This window comes from Bombus pyrosoma, linkage group LG13 (assembly GCF_014825855.1).
Source record: "Bombus pyrosoma isolate SC7728 linkage group LG13, ASM1482585v1, whole genome shotgun sequence".
In the NCBI taxonomy this organism is placed as follows: Eukaryota; Metazoa; Arthropoda; class Insecta; order Hymenoptera; family Apidae; genus Bombus; species Bombus pyrosoma.
The window spans coordinates 5,589,710-5,612,432 of record NC_057782.1 but is presented as its reverse complement, the minus strand read 5'-3'; the positions used below and the strand labels follow the sequence as shown (position 1 = coordinate 5,612,432).

The window sequence follows — 22,723 nt, the reverse complement described above, 5'->3', positions numbered from 1 at the left end:
AGGAAAATTCGTTTGTAGCTTAATCTATACGGAATTCGTTATAGTTAATTAAGTTAGCTCAATGTTATCTTTATTACTTCTTGTATCATTTTTATTGGATGGTGAGTTTATTTTAGACTTGTTGCGTAGAATCAGACAATTTTCATATTACGTTTTACCTTTTTGGAGAGCCGCATAATTCCTCCTGGGTAGATTTTTCGTAGAATTGCAAATTTAATTTTGCACAGCGGCGTTAAAATAAAGAAAAAAGAACAATAAATGGAATTCGTAATTATTTTAAATATTCGCGATATAGTACGAGGATTAGAAATATACATCAAATATATCGGTAATATTAACAATGCTATTCAAATTTATTAACGCTAAACAACTTTATCTGAATTATATAAATAAATTCGGAATATAAATTCGAAACCGTGGCGAGAACACGTCTCATCGATCGAACTCAGACATTTGCATGTTGAAAAATCGTAGCCACAATCAAAATTCTATGTTTCATCGTGGCAATATGCGAAATAAACGAAGCTTGTTTATCCGTGACCCACTTTCGATTCGATTTGTACTGCGGAATCAAACGAGAAGATCAGGACAGAGAAAAAGAAGATATCGACGGGACTGTCTATCGATATCACCGCGATGTACTCCCTTTTGCTGGATTTCCACGGAGCACAGAGCATCGTATCAAAACTAAATTTCGTCAAATCTCGTCATTCTCGATTGCACAGTCTATCCGTCTGGGGAAAATCGATAGTTTATCGATGCTAGAAAAATTGTTTGGCAGAAAATGTACATAAAATGGACTAGCTAAAAGAAATTACGTGACGGTTAAAAGAATCGATTAGTGTTCTCTTAAAATTTGTATTATGAGTGAAATTTGCAAGTTACAGGTTATTAATATCCAAATTATAAATATTAATAAATGTGATACGTTCTATGATAGTACTTCCATAACAGTAATTATTAAACCAGAAATTTCCTATAATATTAAACATCCACGTACATGTATCACGCTAAACATACGGATCCAATGTCTAACTGAAATAAAGTATACGATAACAGACTTCTTTTTAGTTTGACACAGTGGCAATCTGGCATCATTTCATGAAGTGATGTAATAAAGGAAATAAACGAAATGCATTCGCACTCATCTTCCTTGGCGGATGACGTGAAAATGTGAATTAAGATGAATCGCTCGAGTGTCGTGGTAAGCGTAACGAAACGCTAGAGAAATATACCAACTGCATTTGCCCAACTGGAACGTATTTTTATCTCTTACAAAGATGGTAGAATATTTTTCCAACTTTTTATCCTACGTTTCTAAACAACAGAAAGATCCAACATGTAACTCTATCGAAAAAAAAAAAAAACAGATATTCATTGGTCTAGGAAAAAATGTAATAAAATCTGTAAGTCGATTCAACTTGTGCTTCCAGTAATTTACTCAATCTTTCTCCTTGTGAAATGACTGGAACCGATCCTAGCTTTCGAAATTTCCAATCTGCAGCTCGATGTGTAAACGACAAAGACTATACAAAACGACACGTAAAAAGCTTACCGTGTCTCGAGAATTTTAATCCGCTGGCGAGAATATTCAAGTTGGTCCAAGCCGTTTATTGTAACTAGGATCAGCCTCGTTTCCAATATAATTACATTCGATTGGGAGAGCCGAGATGGCGAGCGGTCCCGAAACACTTTAGATATCGCAGCAACTTCCAGTCGGGGAAGTTTCACGTCGTTCCGTCCTCGATTCCCTCGTTAAGCTTTCAGTCTAATGTCGAAATCTCGCTGGCCGCGGCTGCGCTCGCTCGTAGACATGGCTGCAGATGTTTGAAAACTCGAAACGTTCGCGCGGCTGCCGACTGACGGTCGGATAGCTCCTCATCGAAGTTCTTCGATCATCGTAATTACAGTCCATCTAACCGAATCGTTGCCGCTATATCAACGCCACGAATTACCATGTTAAAGTTCGTGGTCCGTTCTCGCCAACTTTCTCTCGTGACAACGATAACGAGTTCATTTTGAGATTGGCCACCACGAATTTCGCGTTTTCGAGAATTTCAGGCTCGTTGATTGCGTGAATTATATTTTTCACGCGATGCATGTGATATGTTTAGAAACAAAAGTGGGCAATTCCCGGCTTTTTAAGTTTCAGAATTTTTGAACTTCGGGAGATAGTAGTTTGCAGCTTTTTATGCGGTACATATTTTTCACGTAAATTATATTTTTATCTGATATATTTGGATATTTTTAGAAGGGAAAATGATTAATTTCAAGTCTTTTTATGCTCATAAATTTCAAAGCATAGAGAGATAATTAGTAGATCGCGGGCTTTTATGCAGCACAATTTTTCGAATATAAGTGAAAGTGCAGAAATTTCTTTGGCCTGTATATTATATTTCCAGTATTTTACGTATCAACGTTTTAAGTTCTCTGAAAACAAATCATTTACCTTTATAAATTTAGACGAGTGACGGTAAATTTCATTGCAAACTTTCAAAATATCCTTTAGGATACCACTCTATTTATATAGTTAATCATGATGATTTTCAGGCAAATTTGAACAATTGAAACAGGAAGTTTCGGGTTGATCTTTTTAATTTTATTCAGCTTGGTGGATATGGATTTGAAGCATGTGCATAATACTCGACAGCGTGAAATTAAATTGCAACTAAAGTAATGTACATTCAACATACATACTTCCGACAGCAGTATATTATTTTCACGCGGCTGCCGCATCCAAAATTCCATCCTGGAGGTGAAACAATTTTTGGCTGAGATTTAATATGCTGTTCCCCGTGAGAGTTGTATATCTTTTCTGGAACGATGCTAGGACCAAGGGAGAGAAACAGTAAAACGAAGAAGTTTTGCTGAGGAAAAAAGAAGTTTATGAGGAACTGGCTTGGTGATTCGTCATGTAGTCGTGATATTGAATACGCACCACGTACACGTGACGTCTAATATCGCAAAATAGCAAGTAAATCATCACGTGAAAATATCTTATTGCCAATGCTAAGATAATCTCTTGCACAATGATAACAAGTTACATAATAAAATATGTACCATCCCACCACTAAATTTTATTAATTACAAACGGGCTGATTATCTTATTCATTATATTATTTGTAAATTGTAAAATGTAAAATTGTTGTAAAACGTATGTGTAAAATCTATTTATCAGTGTAATTCTATAATTTACATTTGATGATTTTTATCTATTCGCTAATATTATATTACATTATTCTTACAAATTGTATTGTTATTACAGTTAAGAAATTCTTGTTTAAACATCTCCAGAAAATAAATATCAAGTACGTACAAAAATTTGATTGACATTCGTGAAGATTTCAATCGTATCCCGGACATAAAATGGTAAAGATCGTTCTCAAGTAGAACGAGATCGATGCTTAAAATTCTGCCCGATCGTTTCACCGCGTAATTGCAGTCGTTAAGCCGGAATTTATGCCGCGACGGTGTCACAGCGTCGACCGGACATAATTCCGCGTCTCAGCAGGCGAAACTGCCTGCTTTATGGCTGTGTATACTCGACTGATTCGACCATTATTTTTACAATACTTTTCCACCCAATTCCTCGCCGTGACTTCCATTCGCGCGAAATTACTCAGAACAAAGTGGCTGAAGGGAAAAATCGTCGGCGGGCGTGCTGAAAGGCGTATTAATTCGAGATAAGTGACGCGGGATGAGTAAAGTAATTCGTGAAGGTAAAAAGTACTCGTGCATGCATCAGGGACGTCGAACAGAAGAGAAAAAGTAAGCTGAAAATAAAGATCGTGTAGCAATGTTGAATTCCAGGCAGATTTTTGTTCATTACTTGCAAAATGATGTAGTAGAAGCTATACTTAATAATCAAATAAAGACAACAATTTCTAGATCAAGTAAAATAATCTTCTTACAGGTTCGCATAAAAATTCTGATATCTTTTAATTCGGGAGAAATTTCTTTTGTTAATCATTAACGATTGGAACATATTCTCGCTGAGCTAGTAAAGAACGTATGATGCATTGAAGTTAAAAATCAGTTCTACCAAAACCAAATACGTTTATCGTTTAATTAGTTAATGAAATTCTGAAGTACAATCTTGCTTATCGAATTTGAAAGAGCACAATAAATATTTTTGTTACGTGCAAACTCCAATATAAATCAGTGCTCGCTCTCTATCGATACTCTACCATAAACGTTTACTTGATTCTCAAACACTCATCATCCAACAATTTTCGCAAATCTGTATTCGCTATAATAAAGATAGCGCATCGAGTTTCCTTGCCAGTGTAAATAAAGCGTTCTCTTTATCACTCGACTAGTGAAAATATCTGTTACGATCTTGTTCAATATCGGCGATCCTGAACCAAATAACGATCTGCATTCATTTAAAGTCAGAGACTTACCTGAGAAAATGATCGATTTCTTTTACGTCTAGATTAGGGGCTGAAATCTCTCACAGAGTGGAAGAAGGGTGCCATTTAACTTGTTAAAACTCCGTTCCGTGGTGGAACGGAGTTTTACTGTGCCTCGCGTGGGAATTTTCACCGGACGAGAAGAAGGCAAAGAGAGTTTTGAAGAAAACAGGCGAGGAAGAGAGAAAGAGAGAGAGAGAGAGAGAGAGAGAGGGAACTGTCTCCGTCAAACTTACAAGGATAACGACGTTCGTTGCACAGAGAAATTTTACTTCCACCAGGAGTAAAATCGAGATGACGGGCCCTTATGCGCGACAACGACAAGCGAACCTGACATGGGTACAAGCTACAAGCTAGACGCGACACACGACAGAGGAAATACGGCGAGAAGTCGATGGGTGGTGGGAAAATTGCAGAGAGAAAACGCCGGAACAGAGAATGTAAAAAAGTAAGTAGGAAGAAGAGTAGAAATTACCAGGTCAGCTGGTAAATTGTCTCAGGGATAAGATTGAAGAAAACGTATAGAAAGAGAGAGAAAAAGGAAAGAGAAATATTTATACGAATATGAACTGGATGATTAAATTTGATGAAACGCAACCTGGTTAATAATAGAACTAATGTACGAGATGCTAAAAATCCGATGAGAGGCATTTTAAGAAATTTAATTTAATTTAATTTAATAGCAATGAGGATAAAAGGAAGAAATAATTGAAATATTTGTACAAATTTGAACACGAGAGATAATCGAATTTAATAAAGCGAAAGTTAATTACAGTATTAAACTAATATACGGATCACCAGCTATGCGATGAAAGACATTTTAGAATCACTAAATTAACGCGTTAAATTTAATAAATGTAACTAGTCTACTATGATCTCTATTAATATATTATTTTCGAATATGAAATATAAATGATTTAATGAGTCTACTATGATCTCTATTAATACATTATTTTCGAATATGAAATATAAATGAAACATGTGCGAAACATATATGAAACACGTGTAAAATGGACACTAAAATTTATAGGCGCTATATGTGACACCTGTGTGGGCACCGTTTAATAACATCAATGTCTTCCCAATACGCACGCAATGCATTATCGAACGTATCGCATGTATAATCCATGGGGAAAGCATAGGGAAAGAAGGATGGCAAACGAAAAGAAAGAAGAGAGAGAAGATTTAAGGAGAAGAAAGACGTGAGATTTATTTCGTGACGGTTCTAGTTTGATAAAAAGACGGTAAAACACGATTGGATTAGAGTTAGTCGCAATTGGTCCTTTGAATCCCCTGTAAGGGAAACTTGACGAAACACAATATAAAGTCCCTAATCAAAAACTGCTGTAAGAAAGGAAGATTTTAAAGAGGGATGATGAACCAAAGAAAAAGAAAAAAGAAGAAAAGGTAAGTGAGAAGAAAATGGATATGGATGAAACGAAGATTCTAAGAAGATTTAGTATGAAATATACTAAATAACTTAGTAAATGCGGAACCCTTGTTTCGAAACATTTAGACGTTACTACGGACATTATTAAAGACGAAGAGGAAGAAATATTGTATGCTGGAACGTTTATTTCAATGCACCGGCGAAATTTATAGAAATCGCTTGAACGGAAGCATGGTACGATGCCTCAGGGAATTTCCATAAAATTTGTATGCTAGAACGTTCGACATTTACCCGAGGAATCTCTCTTCAAACTAATAAATATTCCCTTACGGACAGTTTTAAAGTCGATCGAACACGGGAGGCGACGCCGATATCCGAACCGAAAAATTCTTCCGCGAGAAATTATTTTTCCTTCGGTGGAAACGCTTTCTCGCCTCTTCCCGCAGATAATTAGATTTATTAAGTCAGCCTTGTTTACACGTCGTTGGAGCACGTGATTTATCGAGGAGAGCGCTTCGCCAGAGAGACCGATGGTAAAAGGGGAACGAAGAGGACGCTTGGCTACGAAGATTATGAGGTGAATTCTGTCCAACCTTTTTCGTCCTCTCCTTTCGCCATCGCCGCTCTCGTCTTCTGTGTTCTATTCGAGCACTCTTTTAATCAACCTCGATAAAGCTGATTCCTTTAAACGAACTAATTAGCCCGGAGAATAGTCGAGGCCGGGACTGTTGTAAAATATTCTCGGCTTTTGGAGAGTTCGACAGAGCACTGAAAACCTCACTTCCGCAAACGAAAGAGCGCTATCCAATGAGAATACCGCGGGAACCAGAAATTTTCTACACAATGATTAATCTTCAAAGCAGTCTTACGATCGATAACGATATTCCATGGGTAAAATGAGTGGAGAAAGACCGTACAGTTGGATCAATTATAAAACATGGAAAAGAAGCTAATCCAAACCGTCGATCGCAGAGATTCGTACATGTCTAAAAAATATATGAACGGCTCCCTCTGCTTTCCGCGATCAAGAAACGCCAGGCAGAAAAACAAACGTCCACGCGATTCAATTCGAAATATCAATTACCGAAATATTCGGAAAAGTAGAGCCGCGGGGGTGGCTCGATTTGGACGCAGTTCATTTTCGTTCCTCTGGTACTTTCGCCGGGTCGACGAGTGGCGAAAGGAAAAAGATAAAAAAAAAAAAAACGAAAACAGAAATATAGAGGGGAGAAAGGATAGAAGCTGAGTGGATCGTTATTTTTCGCGGCACGTGTAGCGCTTTCATTACATACACGTTAGTCCTGAAGCGGTAACCGATGCCGTTCGATGAAATTTTTATACATTCGCCGCCGGTGTGGCGTTAAAGTTAATCGGGGATGAGAACTGCTCGATAGCGGCAGTCGCGTATAGGCGTTTTTAGCCCGGACAGGAACGCCGGACCTGGCCCACATTCGGCCGTTGATACGCTTAGATAAAACTAGCTCCCAACCTCTCTGGCCATCCCCTAAAACCAGCCTCTCCTAAAAAAAACGAGCCTCGTTTCGCCACACTACCGCTATTCGATTCGATATATACGAAAAAACCGATATTGTATCATCGTCTAAAATGGTATCGGCGTGCAGATGAATATATACTATTAAAGTGCTAATTGTAGGTATTCTTTGTTTTTTTTCTTCTTCTTTTTTCTTTTTTATCGTCGCTACAATCAATATGTGTCTACCTTGCCTGACGCATTTTCTTTCGTTCGTTTTATTGTATCGAATGATTTTTCTTGTTTTCGTGCCTTTCTCTTCTCTCAAGCTGATTCATTCGAGTTGATGTTACGTATTTATTGGAATCGAGTTGTTGAAGTGTATTCATTACGATATAATTTACAAACGAAATGAGTCGGTGTTCGATGGATCATCGTATTTCAGAGAAAAACATTGGATACGAGGTTTTTGCGTTTAAGTCACGATCCTTCTGAAGCATAAAGAAGTTTACAGGAATAATTAATAGGAGCTACAAAACTGCATAGAAAGCGCGTGTCACGATTGATATAAAATTGAAAGCTGTAAAAGGTAGAATATTTAGAGTAGAAGGGAACGACAATTTTATACGATCATTTACTGAACTATGAATATTTAATAAACACATACGACAGCGAAGTCACGTTCCTTCGCGAAGTCATAAAAATATACAAGTGCAAAGGTACGTGTATTGCGATCGATACAGAGTTGAAAGTTACAATGACCAGTGTAGATAATTCCAAGTAGCAAGAACTAACTATCTTCCTTAACTTCCTACGACCGTTTTCTCGCTCGATTCGGCTGGGATATCAGTCAAACAGAAAAAGATACAACCGTTCTAATAATAGATAGAGACCATTGTGACAGTTTCATTGAAAAATATCCGGCTTAATAGGCGCTATATATTCGACGTTATCACTGACACGGGTCACATAAAGCAACGCAGGGTGGTGGCTACGATTAAAGAGCGGCATTATAGGACGAGTTATGACGCTCGTCAGGTTTAGAAATTCGCGTCAGCAGATTCTGCCCGGTCGAAAATTACCGGCTGTCTGGCGAGTAGAAAGGGATCCATGATTTTCCATAGAATTTCCATATCCTCGTTTTGAACAGGGTAAAAATAGAGAAGAAATCATGGCTCGTAAACAGTCCAGGTTGAAACCCGAAATGGGTCGTTATAGTTGATCCCGAAATCACTTGATTCCGAAAGAGGGGAAGAGTACTGGGTCGGCCACGAACGAATAGGGGTTGAAACTGTGTGGCGAAAAAGGGTTAGAGGCAGCCGATTAAGCGACGAGCGTAGCAAAGTTATCTACCCGGCCAAGCTCGAAATCTCTCTCATAAAAGTGGTAACAACCCCTGTTTGGGAAACAATGGTGGCGCTACCAGGCTCTCGAGGGTTCGTAAAAGTTTCGGACGCTTTTGTGGAAAGGGTGAAAGGTGCAGGCGTAACGAGGGAAAGGGAGCCACTGACGAGGTTTAGAATCGGATAGAGAAGAACGCAGGAAGGTAGAACAGCGCACGGATTTCGACTTTAACTCTGCTAAAGCTGTCCAATAAATATCGGACGTTGGTTATTAGCGTTTTAATTCGACCAGCCCAAAGTAATTTAATCTCTGCTGCTTGCAGTGGAAAAAGTGGCCGTGGTAGAGGTATCTACCTTCGTAAATAACGGAATAATACTAGTTTCTCATGTACTGGCAGATGTAAAGGAAATGGATTGATGAATTATTGATTGGTTGAGAATTGCGTTGTTCGGATGTTTGTAACCTTTTTAAAATACCAGCCTTTCGGAAGTAAAATTCATCAACTCGACTTCTAGAAATTTCTCAATTTCACTGTCTAAGTATTAATTAATATTGAATTGCTCTAAGAACTTTTTAACTTATGTAGTTGTTTTTCGACGATTCGCGGAGAGGCGCGATCGCGAGAAAGCACGTCAACGGGAGTCGTAAATTCCCGTTACGATTAGATAATCCACTAAATGATCGATCCCCTGATTTCTGTTACGATAATACGGGTGGTTCAATTGAATTTACACTGAATTAACAGGTATAAATTAATGTTTATTCCAACAACTTTGTAAAGAAGATAGTTACACTGATGCGTATGTATAAGTTAAGTAAGTGATTGATTTAAGGACAGAAACCCGGTAATGACGGGTCTTCTAACAGTGAAGAATAAATAAAGTGACGATGCTGTGTCGGAGGAAAGCTAGTGATGGGTGTGTCTAAAGCAATGAACCATCGGATTTGTTCATGACAATCTTGGTTAGGAAAGTGAGGGCAGTAGACATTGCTTCTGATTGGATAAAAGAAGGTTGGTGGACTAGAAAGGGTCTTAGCCGCCCTCGATAGATAGTTGCTAGTGTGAAGTATCGTACGTGAGAAAAACTAACTTTTCCGTGTCTTCCCGTAGTAAACAATAGGCTTTGGAAACGAGTCAGTAAAAAGATGTTTGTACGGTCTGAAGGACTTCAGCTAGAAAATGCCCCAGATTTATGATTTAAGACTATTGAGGGTATGCGGTAAGGACGTGCGGACATTTTGCCCGCGGTGTTTAGCCTGGGCTAGGTAGAGTGTCGCCCGACGTAACAGTAGTTCCTGTGCAGCTCATACATAGTGACCGATAACGAAAATTTGAATAGGTAATGGATATGAAACAACACCGTAATTTTACGAAGCAAGATTGCATTTGACATGATCAGGTAGAAATTCGTTTATATGAAATCCATTTATTTCATCCAAATGTCCGATTCAGCGAATCTGCGTTGATTGAATCCAATTATTTGAACGTGCATTATTATATGAATGAAAAATCATAGGTAGTGGGCAGAATCAATGGATTTCAATTATACCAATCTGTAGTTCTCTGCTGTGATATAATACACTGTATTATATTGTACAATAATATAGTTCGGAATATAACTGTTAACTATATAATAGAAGAGTTTCTAATATTCACGTAGGCAAGAACTAATTTGAAACTTCCTGTTATCCGCTACATATTGCTTTTTAGTCTAAAAATATAATATGACATAATTATAATTGTACCGTTTCTACTAAAATTAGGATGAAAATTTTTCCGTTGATCAAACCAAGAAGTTGATGAAATAAGAGGAAAAGAGGATATTTCTCTTACGTTTCTGTTCTTTCGTTTTTGTTTTTGAAACTCGAATTCTCGCAGCTGAAAGTTTGAAATTTTTAATTCTAATTCTCCTGCCTTAATTGTTCTGTCTCCGTTCCATTCTGTTTTCAAAAACTTTCTAATTGCAAGCTCTTCTCTTGAAACTACGTTTCCCTCAGCAGCCATTGAAAATAAGGAATGCTCTCACTTCGAATTTTACGATGCTGCCTAACTGTCTGAAAATAAAAAGTTTCTTCTTTGAAACAAAAAAAGAAAAGTAGAGAAGAACGAAACAAAGGTTACTACTTTTCTCTGCTCACGATCAACGTTGTTTTTTGCCGTAGAAATATCCGACTGGATGATAGAGAGAAACGTCGTTTGTCACGACAAAATACCCTTTCTCGAAGTTGCCGAGGAAAACAATTAGATGACCTATCGCATGATTCTATCGACATCCTTCAAGCAGTAACCTGCCAGATGGAAGTAAAGTATGAAGCCAGATGGCGTCGACGTTTTGCTAGACACACATCGCGTTCCAGAATTTAATTGGTAAGTTCACAATTTTCTTCCATTTCGGTAATTTCTCTCCCTCGAAGTCACGTCTTTCCGTTTTCGTCGATCAAATTTTGATCAATTCTTATTTGATCGTCAACCGAGTGAAACGATGGAGCCGGATTCTGCTCGAATTTTCGAACATTGAAAATTGACCACGTAAGTTTCAGGAAAATCTGTTGCGAACCTGATCGGATATTTTATGGAGCTTCCACTTTTTTAACGTCGAGATCAAAATTTCCAAAAATCAGATGATTGTTCACGGTGTGAAATAAGCAACGTGAATTTTAAATCGAGTCTAAATGAGGGAAAATTAGGGAACGCCGTGAACATGACCGAAAAGGGTCATTTCGTCAGTGGGAAAATTTCGGTTCGCTAATAAACGCAAACCAAATAACTGAGCTGCATCTCTGGAAATCGAAAGGCTAACTTGCTTTGCATATTTACACTACGTTGTAATTTGGAATTTCGTGAAATTTCGTCGACAAGTTATCGACAACTTTTTAACATAATACACCCATATTTATTCAGTTCTGACACAAAAAGCCGAGGGAAATTATTAAATACGTTTGATTAATTTCCCGGTTATGACGAAAAACCATCTTCCTTTAAAGGATAATTTGATAAATCGATGTCCAACCAGAACGTCAGTCGTTTTGCGAAAGAGACCTCAGCAAAGAGGAACGCCGACCGCTTAATTAAACCGAGAAAATGTTGTCTCTCATACGGATCGACTTATGGACGGTGGTTGTAATTAAAATGGTATCCACCTCGAAAATGTACGACTAGCTCAGCTACCACTAATACTATTTCTCTCGTTCCTCCAATTCGTTTCATTTCACCGCACTGCTGCTACAGCTATTCCGCCATTCTACTAATATTCTATCAGCATAGCTTTTCCGCTGGTTCCATCGGATCTCGTTATTCTTTCTTTTTCCTTTTTTCTTTCCTTTACGCGCATCCCTTTAAGAGACATTAATATCAGTCGCCTTTCTATTTCGAACGTTCGAAGGGTAGCCATGCAACATCCTGTGTATTCGTCCACGATTTTTCGATGAAAAAAAATCGGCTGTCAAGGGAAAAAGGTAACCAAAGAATTTATCTGACCGGGCAAGTAAAATGGGTCTCGCTCGAAACATATTCGATTTGATATTTTTGTTATCTGTTCTCCTTCCTTTTTTTTTTTTTTATTCATCCGCTCTATTTTTGCCCGATTCCTTCCAGTTCAGGATATAACCATCGGTCCTGACAATTGACTAAGGCTTTGTTTTATAGCTTGCTCATCGATGCCCGCTCGCCTGGACGCGTTTATCTTTCATTCGTTTTTCGATTGTCGAATGGAATTTTATGGTCACTTCGACGTACACATTGCAATAATTCCGAGTATTGTTTCTGTATCACAATTTTGCTTAGCTTTCGCAGTATTCAATTAATTTAAAATGTTCTTAATTCATAGTTTTAATTATAACGTATAATGTATGAGTAGTATTTGACAGAATTAAATATGAAGAGAATAAAATATATCATCTTATTTGTGTTGTTTTGTTTTGTTTTCTTTTTTTTTTTTTAATTAATCGAAGATCGTTAGTGAGCTGGTGATTTGACATTAAATCCTTTTCATAAACGTTGATCATTGTGAAGAAGCACACTGTTTTGCTCCGGGTTGTTATAGCTTGTGCGTATTTTGCATCTTTAATGCTACTTGATTATTAAAAAGACTGTTATCAAGAGGTTAAAAAGCTTTGAAGTATTCCAACGCTTAAAGAGATACCAAACAAAAGCAGAATGGTACGCTTCTTCGTTTCAACCATTGTTCACGCTATTTTCAGTAACTACAGCTTCCTAATAAGTTTTCTCTTCTGCGTCTTGACTAAATAGCAAGAAGACGGTATTTTAAAATGATAAGTTAAAAGTTCAAATTCAAATTTTCGAAATAAAATTAACATTTGCAGATTCAAATTCAAATTTCCGAAATAAAATTAACATTTACATATTTCAACTGAAATTGTCAAGCTCAAGCTCAAGTTGAAATTTCCTAGTTTACATTTAATTTCAAATCTTCCGACATTTGACATTCAAAATTCAAACCTTCAAGTCTCGCTTCCTACTTTTAAATTCAATTTTTCATATTCAAGTCGAAGATCAAATTTTTAGGTTCAAATTCAAATTCAAAATGTGAAGATACTCTTAACTCATCTAATTCTTATATCCAAAGTACGTCGATATTTCATTTCTTCAGGCCTAGTCTGACAAGTAAGCGACTCAATCTACTGTTTCGACTTTCGTCCAGTAACTGAAGTAAAGTTCTCTCCTTCTCTTGTATCTTTCTTACTATATAGACTGTGAAACAATCGTTCGAATTCGAATGATTCGACGCAATCATTTTACGCTAGAAGTACGCCAGTCTCGAGTGGTGGTCGTGTGTCTCTTCGTCAAAAAAAAAAACGTCAAATTTCTTCGACTAGTGTAGGAAAAGCACTCGAAAGGAAAGAAAGTCGAAATCTTAGTTTCAAAGCCTGAAATCTCATCTTCCAACAGTTGCGAGCAGCGTGAAACAGTCTCTCTAGTGCTTTTCAGCTTTTCCAACCAGTCGAGTTTATCTCTTTCCCACTGTGACACGTCGGAGAAAAGAGCTCGTAGGACTAACTTGTTCCTTGAACGTCGCGCCTCTCACAGAAATGGCATGTGTCGTGAAGACCATCCATACGGAGTTCTTTTCGAAATACACTTCCTACGACAATAATAATTTGTCTTCGACCATTACTCTAAAATCGAATAGCTTTTTCCCCACGCCAATTTTTTCCTTATTCTTATATCAAATTTTAAGTTTGAAAATTAATTTCGTCTCAGCGAGTTCGCAGTCTCGAAAGTATTCAAGTTTTATAATAGGCGAGTTTCTTAGAAGTCAATCTAATTTCGGAAATGTCGCAAATTTCGCAATTTTATTACCTGAGTACGAGATTAATGTACTTCAGATTCTTAAGAGTATAATTTGAAAACTGAAACTTAGGGAATTATTTTACCTACTGAATATGTTATGTACGCTCTATGAATATCTCCCATTCAATTCAACTTTTCAAAGCAATAATTCACCAAATAAATTTATTATACCATATAAAATCAATAATTATGAATGCAGAAATAAACTGTAAGAAATATATCATCAATTTATAGAGTTCATTCATCAATATGGCTTCTGAGCAATACATATTTCCTGAGAGCAATCCATCGTCGGCGACATAGTCAATTACTCCGGTCCTGACGATATAGATCGACCATAAACTGTCCGATACGAACAGTCCTTTAAACAATTTTAACTTACCGCTACGTTCTATTTTTCCAGTGGTTCGCCAGCACGCGAGCTATCGCCGACCCATTTTGGAATGTTAATTATCGAATTATATGAGGCGGCTCTAATTTAATTACGCAATTTCGCGGTCAAACGGCCCACGCGAGCGCCACGCTGTCCCCATAAATCCAATGGACGGGTAAAGTGTTGAATCGTCGCTGCTTTCGGCCAGTGGAGAACCATTTCTGTCGTATTTCCTCGCCTTTTCTATTCCAAACCATTCTTCCTTATTTTTCCCCATTCATTCGGCTCTTCTATTTCCCTTCCTCCTTGCCCCGGAAGCCTGTTCTTCCTTCGAGCACACCTTCGCGCATTTACTAAGCTGTGAAAGTAAAGCAGTTCCTTCTAAGCGCAAAGTGGTCTCTCATCTTTGAAATGCCAAGCTACTTTCCCTCTGTTTTTTTACGCGTACATTCTCCGCCACCTTTCTTCACTCGAGGCTGCTGTACCTCCCTTTCTCTTCTTTTACTCTTCGTTCACTGTCTGCTTCGTTCACTTTCTTACTCTCTGTGTTTCGTCTCGCTCTCTTTCTCTCTCGTGTTAGGAACGTAACAGGAAAACGAACATTTTGTTTAGAGAGCACGAGTACTCGGTCGAGTGTAATCTTAATGAAAAAAGGCTTTTTACTTGGCAACTTTTTTCGTACATAATTAAAATTCCGTAGCTCTCTCTCTCTCTCTCTCTACCTCTCTCTTTCTTTTTCCCTCGTGCACTTGTCTGTTTTCTCTGATCCATGCCAACTGCATTATCATGTTACGGGTTTCTTCTCTTCGATAAACACACGACGAATATTTTTCTGGGAAAGTAAACATTACGATAATACTTGATGAACCTCCAAGGGTTCTTCTTGTTCCTTTTCGTCTAATGCGAATATTTTTGACCATAGTAGAGGAGAAAGATCGACAAATACGTAGTATATCTAGTAGATTAAGTAAGCAACGTGATTAGAAAATGATTAGAAAATCGAGAGATTGATCTGCGTTTGTTAAAGATCACGCGGAAGCAGGTAGTTTTGAAGATACATACCGTCTCAATCAGTTGACGCATAGAATGCAAGTTTTATAATATGCTTGTGTATTTTTCTGGGCTTCAGTTTTTGTATGTACAATAATTTGCTAACTAGTAATATTAGTAAATTGGCAAGTTATAAGTTACAAGTTAGTATAGATTTTTCTTCTTGAAATATCCCTCTGATAGAATAATCAGTTAATTGACAATTCGTGAAATTTACTTGCAAAATTTCACGTTTGATTATCAAGCTTATTAACGAAAAATATGCAAAGTTGCTCGCTAATACGGATAATCCATAAATTGTAATTTGTAACTTGTGAAATTTCACTAATAAACTGCGGTCCTGTTACAATTGCAATTCTTCGAGGTCGTGTGAAATAACTCTCGGAAATTTCAACAAAAACTTGAAGATCGCAAAGAAAAGGATTTCATGCATATTTGTGACATTTCGTATTCCGTGAAGATAAGCTTGCGAATTTCCGCTAAGCAGGAATTATTCGGAAATTCGAAGATCCGAAAATTCTCAAGCCAGGAAACACCGGATTCCACGGGATCGCGTTACGAACACGTTCGACTACGTGTTCCTCAAGAAAGCTACTCACAGGCTCCAACAGCTTTTCGCGTAATTTTCGAGTTTGAAACGTGACAAATGATTCACTGCCTTCGTACAGCTGCGAAGATTCCCAGCTTCGATGCTGTGCTACCTTTAAACGCAGTACACAGAAGCCGTGTGAATCCTGATTTCATGTATATAACTTCTTTCCAAAATCTTTCCCTATTCCTTTTATTCGCTGCCAAGTAGTTTTCGCTGGTACATCGTGTACAGTTGAACGGTTCGAAACCTTTTCGATACAGGCTGGGGAAAAATTTGAAAATTGCACTCGATTCGTCGCTTCAAAGCCATTTAAGCCAGCGTGACGTCAAGCTGCGGCCGTATTACCTCGCCTCGAAACGAAATTGCGGAAATAACGCACGGGAAACGCTCGACCTCCGAATATCTTGCTAACCAATCGCGTGGCTATGCTTCTGTTATCACTCTAACATAAAATGAAACTGTGTCGATCGAGGTTCTGACGTTCACCGTCGTTCAATGTTTTATATCCTAAGATTTCAACATATTTTTATAGTATAATATATATTTTTATAAATATATATATATATATATATATATATTTATATGATATTTGAGATTGAATCGAATATTCTATGCTTTTACAAAAGGGAAATTAGATGAAAACGGAATTATATCTGAAGAAAGATTGCTAACGAACTATATTTCATAATGTGTGATTTATTGATATTGATTGTTATAATAATAATCTCTGCTATATATCGGATACACATCAAATTCCTTTTGAACAATTTCTGTTGAAATTATTATAATTTTTTATCGCGCTATATGAAATAATATTGGCGTATTTTCGTGGTCCGCCGATCAGCAAACCATCCGATTTAAATGCCATTGGAATTATTTGAGGTCTAGTCGATTATCCTGTGTATTCATCCCCGATCATTAAATTGCTGAATTGAAGAGCAAAATCCAGAATATTTAGCATAATAACGAAGGCATAAAGTTTATATATAATACAGTAATGCGTACGGAACATATTGGAAAAAATGTAAGATATAATGAATGCAAAAGAGGGAAATTAAATTTGTCAACGCGTATATGTAACAACGCGTACCAACTCGTAAATATTGTTATTAATAATTCACTCACACTTCTCAATTTTAGTACTAATGGAGTGTAGTAGTTCGATGTTAATGGAATAAAAGTGTTTTCACTGGAATTAAGATAAATTAAAGTGACTATGGTTTTGACAGTTTAATATTTTGTAAAAGAAAAAGAACTAATACTATGTTTTGTCACATGTCACATAAATTTCTATGCATTCTTTCTAGCATTCTTTTTTTTTTTAATTAAATTTGCAAATGATTAATGGACAATTCACTGTCCATGGACAGTTAAACGCAATAAATACGAGTTTATGTAAAGATTGTGTAGACGACAAGTCGGAACAAGATTATTGTTGAAATTTTTTTTAAATATATTCCGCAGTGTTTATCGTTTATTTACTGTCGCCGACACGAATTAATGTTCACTCGTGAAAAATTCAAAGGTATTCAGTTTTCGAGGGCTTGGCATTTTATTCCGCTCGTGTAACAATATATATGGATCCGTTTGGAGGAAAAATAGAGCGCCGAGAACGTCAAAAATATAGGCAATTTTCGAGTTTTCAATTCCCCGCCCCGACCAGTTTCGACACGAAACTTTACCGTGTCCAATTTCATTTGGAAAACTGGAAATTCGACCGGACAATAGCCTCCTTTCTCCGTTGTCGGGCGCTCTAACGAAAACGTGCTTTTATCAAAAACTAGTTAATTTGAGGAAATAACACCTAAAACAAAAAGAAGGAAAAAAATAAAATAAAATAATTCTGCAAACGATATCATAAATTTCTTCGAGAAAAAAAAAATACCGTGTCCAAAAAAATATCTCCCATGTCCAACGTCCACTTCCAAAACATTCAATTTTCTCACCTCAAATTATCCCCGGGGCAAAATGAAAAATATACAACGCGATTACACAAGGTAGCGTGTTGAGTTCGTCGAAAAACACAGGAAGGGAAGGAAAATTCGTGAAATCTGCTGTGGTGGAACGGCGACGTCGATAACGGCCGTTCGTGACGAGCATTCGATTGCTCCAAACATATTTCGAGCGGGGAAAAATAGGCAGGAACGCGGTGTATATTCGCCTGCTGATTATCTCCCACGGTGCAGCTGGTTTTTCGGACGAGAAACGAAAATTAATCATATTTACGGCCGGCTCTCTCCCGTTCTCTTCCTCCCTTTCCATAAATAATGCGCGCCTGGAATTCGCGTGGATCAATTTATGCGGCAGCAGCTAACAGCCACGGAGAGAGAAAGAGAGAGAGAGAGAGAGAAACAGGGAGAGAGAGAAGGATCGATTTCGAGTTCTTGTAGTACGCGCAATCGATCTGACCCGACCGATAAGACTCTCTTTTTCACAACGATCCATCATGAGGCCGTTGTTTGGCCTGTCTACCAGGTCAACAAATCACGAGTCACTTTCGGATCAGGGTAGGCGCGTGTTCAACCGTGTTCGATACGTTTCTCTCCCTTTCGTCTTCTTCTTGTCCTCGTTTCGAGTACATTAGCGTGACGAAGGGGTGAGATTCCAGCGCAGTGGAGGGGATGAAGACAGTGACAGATCAGGGATGAGAAGCGATATACTGGTCTGTTGTTGGAAACGTATTGATTGGGCCGCGTTAATCCCTCGCTCGATGGAACGATGAGCGCCAGCCAGGGAATTTATGATCGATCGATCGTAAGGTGACAAAAATGATTCATCGATCGCCAGTCAAGTTTACGAGCTTTGTCCTACCGTCATCCATTGTTCCATCAGCCTGTGAAACCGTTTGAATTTCCGCGTAGAATGGATTTTTAAAATTGCCAGAGTATCCAAAGTTTGCTAGATAGATTCGTGTCTGGCTATTGACGGGTTCATTCTACTGCCATCAATCTAACCGCCCTTTCTTCGATTGTTGACTGATATTCGCGTTTCGTAGCGTGGCCGATGTAGTCGTGAAATCAAAAACACGCGGTCGTGGAATGAATTACATGGGAAATGTCGAACTACATTACTGTAATTTCCAATGCTCGTTGTTTGCCTCGCTGTTTGCCTCGCTGTTTGCTCGTTATTTGCCCGATATTTGCCCGATATTTCAATATGGGACAATCGAAATTGCAAGTTACGTCTGTGAAACCGGGTCTCTGCTCTTAAATTCCTGGCGAATATGCGCCATCGGAAATGATAGGCGGCGCACGACACCGACTCCTCGAGTTTTGCATAAACAGCGAAACAGGCTGCTTCCGGTCATCCATCAAAACCGCGAGTAGACACAGGCAAAGTCAACAAATCACGGACCACTTTGCGCTATTTACATCCAACATTTCGTGTCAAATAAAGCATTGGTAAATATTGATGGAAAATAATCTGCGTTGGAATAAAATAAATACGGCTACTTTGCCAATCACGAGCACTAGTCATGATTAATATGAATTTTCGCAGAGTACTGTAGAATGAGATAGAGTTACTTGATTCAAAGTAATTAATTTGCCTTACAACTCGGCTATAAAGAATTTTTAAGTCTCGATATTTTTGTTTAACAGCGTAACAACTTCAAATCGTCATTCAATTAAAAATAAATCAATTGGGAAGAAAATGAATGAAGACAAATTCAATGAAGGAAGAAAACAGAGTAAGATTCAAATAGGGAAAATTGAATCGAAAGCATGTCGCGAAAACGGTTTCAATCTACACGGAAACGAGCTAAAAAGGACGTAGCCACGATATTCGAATCGGTGAAATATTCATGGACGGACGCAGGTGCGGTACAATAGCGTTAACGAAAAAATTGTTTGAAATGGATGTACAATGACGACTTTATTTCGACATTAATATAATACCGTCAAATCTATGGGAGATCAAACACCAGTGTTTTGTAACCTAAGATAAATGTGTTTTGTCCGTGTGATTAATATTTTGTTAACAAAAATTGCAAGCTTTTATTAATCCCCCTAGCGGCAGATTAAATACTGTTAACTGAACTGTGGAAGTTTATGTACAAACGTACTCTTATACACACAAATAAAAGTCAAACATAAATAGAGATCTGTTTCACCATTTAAAAACGACAGCTGCTCTTTTTTCTCGAAAAAATCTTTCACCTCAACGTGTTATATTATTCTACATATTTTTGCATATTATATGCGTATTATCACGTTGAACTTTTTCGCAAATGCATAAAATTTGCAATAAGACCGCGAGCTTTTACCGAACGAGGTAAAAACCAGTGAAAATCAGAGTGCAGCGTTTGATCGATAAAACTCCTCGATTAAATTTCATTTAGCTTCCATATTAATCGGTTGAGAATCGAATATGACCTGCCCATTATGACATGTTACGGTCGATCTTTGATCAAACAACCGATCGTTCGATTAAAAATAGACGAAAAAAAGAACCGAAGGAATATATATTGGAAAAAATCGGACAGGGCCCGATCGATTGGAAAATATTGGTGGGAAAGTTGATAGCCGGAAAGTGGCTTTTTCACTTTGACGCCGACACCGAGAATCGGATTCAGAAATAATACAACGTCGACGTCCGACGAGCGGTAAAACGAAATGATATCCAACGAACACGGCGTCAAGCGACCCTTAACCTAACGATTGTCTATGAGCAAAACGAATCAACCAGACAAGGTTATTGCTGGCGTGCGACGATCCGTGATTCCCCGTGAAATGATTATGATCATCGATTAGCATAAATTCCTCGCTTTTCTTTCATACTTTGCTTCCGCCCTTTACCATCCAACCCCTAGAAAGGTTATGTCTTCTCTCTAATAGTTGGCGATCGATTTTCAAAACTTTTATAACCACCGCCTGGTCCGCGTTTGCTTCCGGGACACAGAGAAAGATTTTAGCAAGAAGATTTTATCGCTGGTGGAAATGCTGACTATAGGGAATCGTTGATTACCGCTTTCAGCAACATTTCGCGATTTCCCGCGCGGTAATCGACCGATGAAATAGAAAAATGCGCAAGATCCGCGGAAACGAGAATTAAATAGCCAGAGTGTTCACTGAAGAAAAAGAAGAAGAAACTTTGGAGACTCGCTAGGAATTCTTTGTCCGTGGCAACAGGAATTGTTCGTTGTAATTAATCGTGGTTGTTTGGGAAGCAAAATGGAAAATTAAGATAACGGTTGGCTTTCTCGCCTGATAGAGGAAATTCATATGTCGATCTTACAATTGATACATAAAGAAATTCGAATGTTTGTAGTAGTTATTATAAAGTACAAAATATTTTTATTTTCAATTGTGAAAGTTAATTTATGTCTACGATTTGTAGTGATCCATCCTCTGTAATGTATATACTATTACATAATCTGGATCTTATAATTTTATGACAATTGAAATTCAAGTATTTATGGCATCATAATATAAACTATTTTTATTTTAATGTACAGAAATTATTTTGCATCTTTGATTTCTGTAAAATGTTTGATTTTGTATTTCCGTAAAACACATGTTCTTAAAGCATCCGTGCCCTACAATTTTTCCAACATATGACGAGGAATTCAAGTATTTATAGCAGCATAAAGAAATTATGAAAATTATTCTGTGTGCCTGAGTTATATAGCGAACTACTATAAAGCTTAATTCTCGGTGGGCTAAATATCTCTGCCAGTCTCTTCTCTCGCGTGGTCTCTATTCGTGCTTCTTAGGAACATTATCTAAGACCAATAAATTTCGCCTATCTCTCTGAAACTAGAGGTATCTGAAAACCACCCAAGATCATAATTACCCCTTAAAGATTTCTCCAAAACGTAGCAAATGGCCGCACACGATCGAATCGTTTCACTTGTAAGTTCGTTTAAATTATGAAATACACTAAAGGGACTAGTAAGTCAACGAGGCCGGAGAATTTCGATTAGAGACAGCCCCGTATTCCGGCAGTGCGCGTACTTTGCAACAGCCCTGTAACAATTAATTTTCGGAAGTTGCGCTCGAGTCCCCGGTTCCCATTTCGTAGGCCAATTTCTATTCAAACAGGTTGTCTCGCGTCTCTGACGACAACGACGACGTCGTAGCCCTTTGCCTCCGTTATCTCTGCACCCCGCCTGGTGTAATTAATACCAGACCATGACAAATCGCCGTTTCCGTAATAACGACCGACCAATAAATACAGCGGTCACGATTAGAAACCAGCCAGCACGAAAACCGTAGACACTGACTGCTTCTAAAAGCCTGTACGGCTGGCGTGTTCGTGACAATCGATCAAAACGAGGCACATAGAGGAAGGAACACAGAGACATCAACGTGTTTCCTTTGAGGTTAATATCTACGCTATCGCCTATCGGTGATACGTTACGAGGCACACTATTGTACACCTAAACATTTGGGCAAATATATAAAACGTACTTCTCAAATGAAACTCTTTAAGTTGATTTTTTCGATCACTTCTAGATTATGGGATTACGATTGTTCTTTTAAATGATTGTGAAATTTCATTTATTATGTATTACGTGGAAAGCACAGAGTGATAAGTCACGTTTCTTGTTTTTAAAATTTTTTAATTCAATACCATGTCAACTGAACGTATATTTGCAAGATTATCTTTCTATTAAATGTAGTAATTAGTGAAAGACGTTTATATCAGAAATATTGATTTCGACATTCTTGAAAAGTATTATTTTCAAACTTAGAATAAAGACAGTTCATGTCATACTGCTATGGATATTTCGATTTTGTTCAACTTTATTAAACTGTAGATTCCAAGTGGAGGAGAAAA

At 37.7% G+C, this 22,723-nt stretch overlaps 2 protein-coding genes across 5 annotated transcripts in view; one reads left to right on the top strand and one right to left on the bottom strand.

Moving 5' to 3' along the window:
• The window catches only part of LOC122574255, a 116,525-nt gene that overhangs the window by 54,395 nt on the left and 39,407 nt on the right, over positions 1-22,723 (bottom strand). The gene's annotated exons all lie outside the window — the stretch shown is intronic.
• The window catches only part of LOC122574256 (basement membrane-specific heparan sulfate proteoglycan core protein-like), a 298,381-nt gene that overhangs the window by 239,962 nt on the left and 35,696 nt on the right, over positions 1-22,723 (top strand). For both annotated transcript variants that reach the window (XR_006318969.1, XR_006318967.1), the window contains one exon: positions 10,781-10,985. The gene's annotated coding sequence lies outside the window, so the exon portion shown is untranslated. The remainder of the gene's footprint in view (positions 1-10,780; positions 10,986-22,723) is intronic.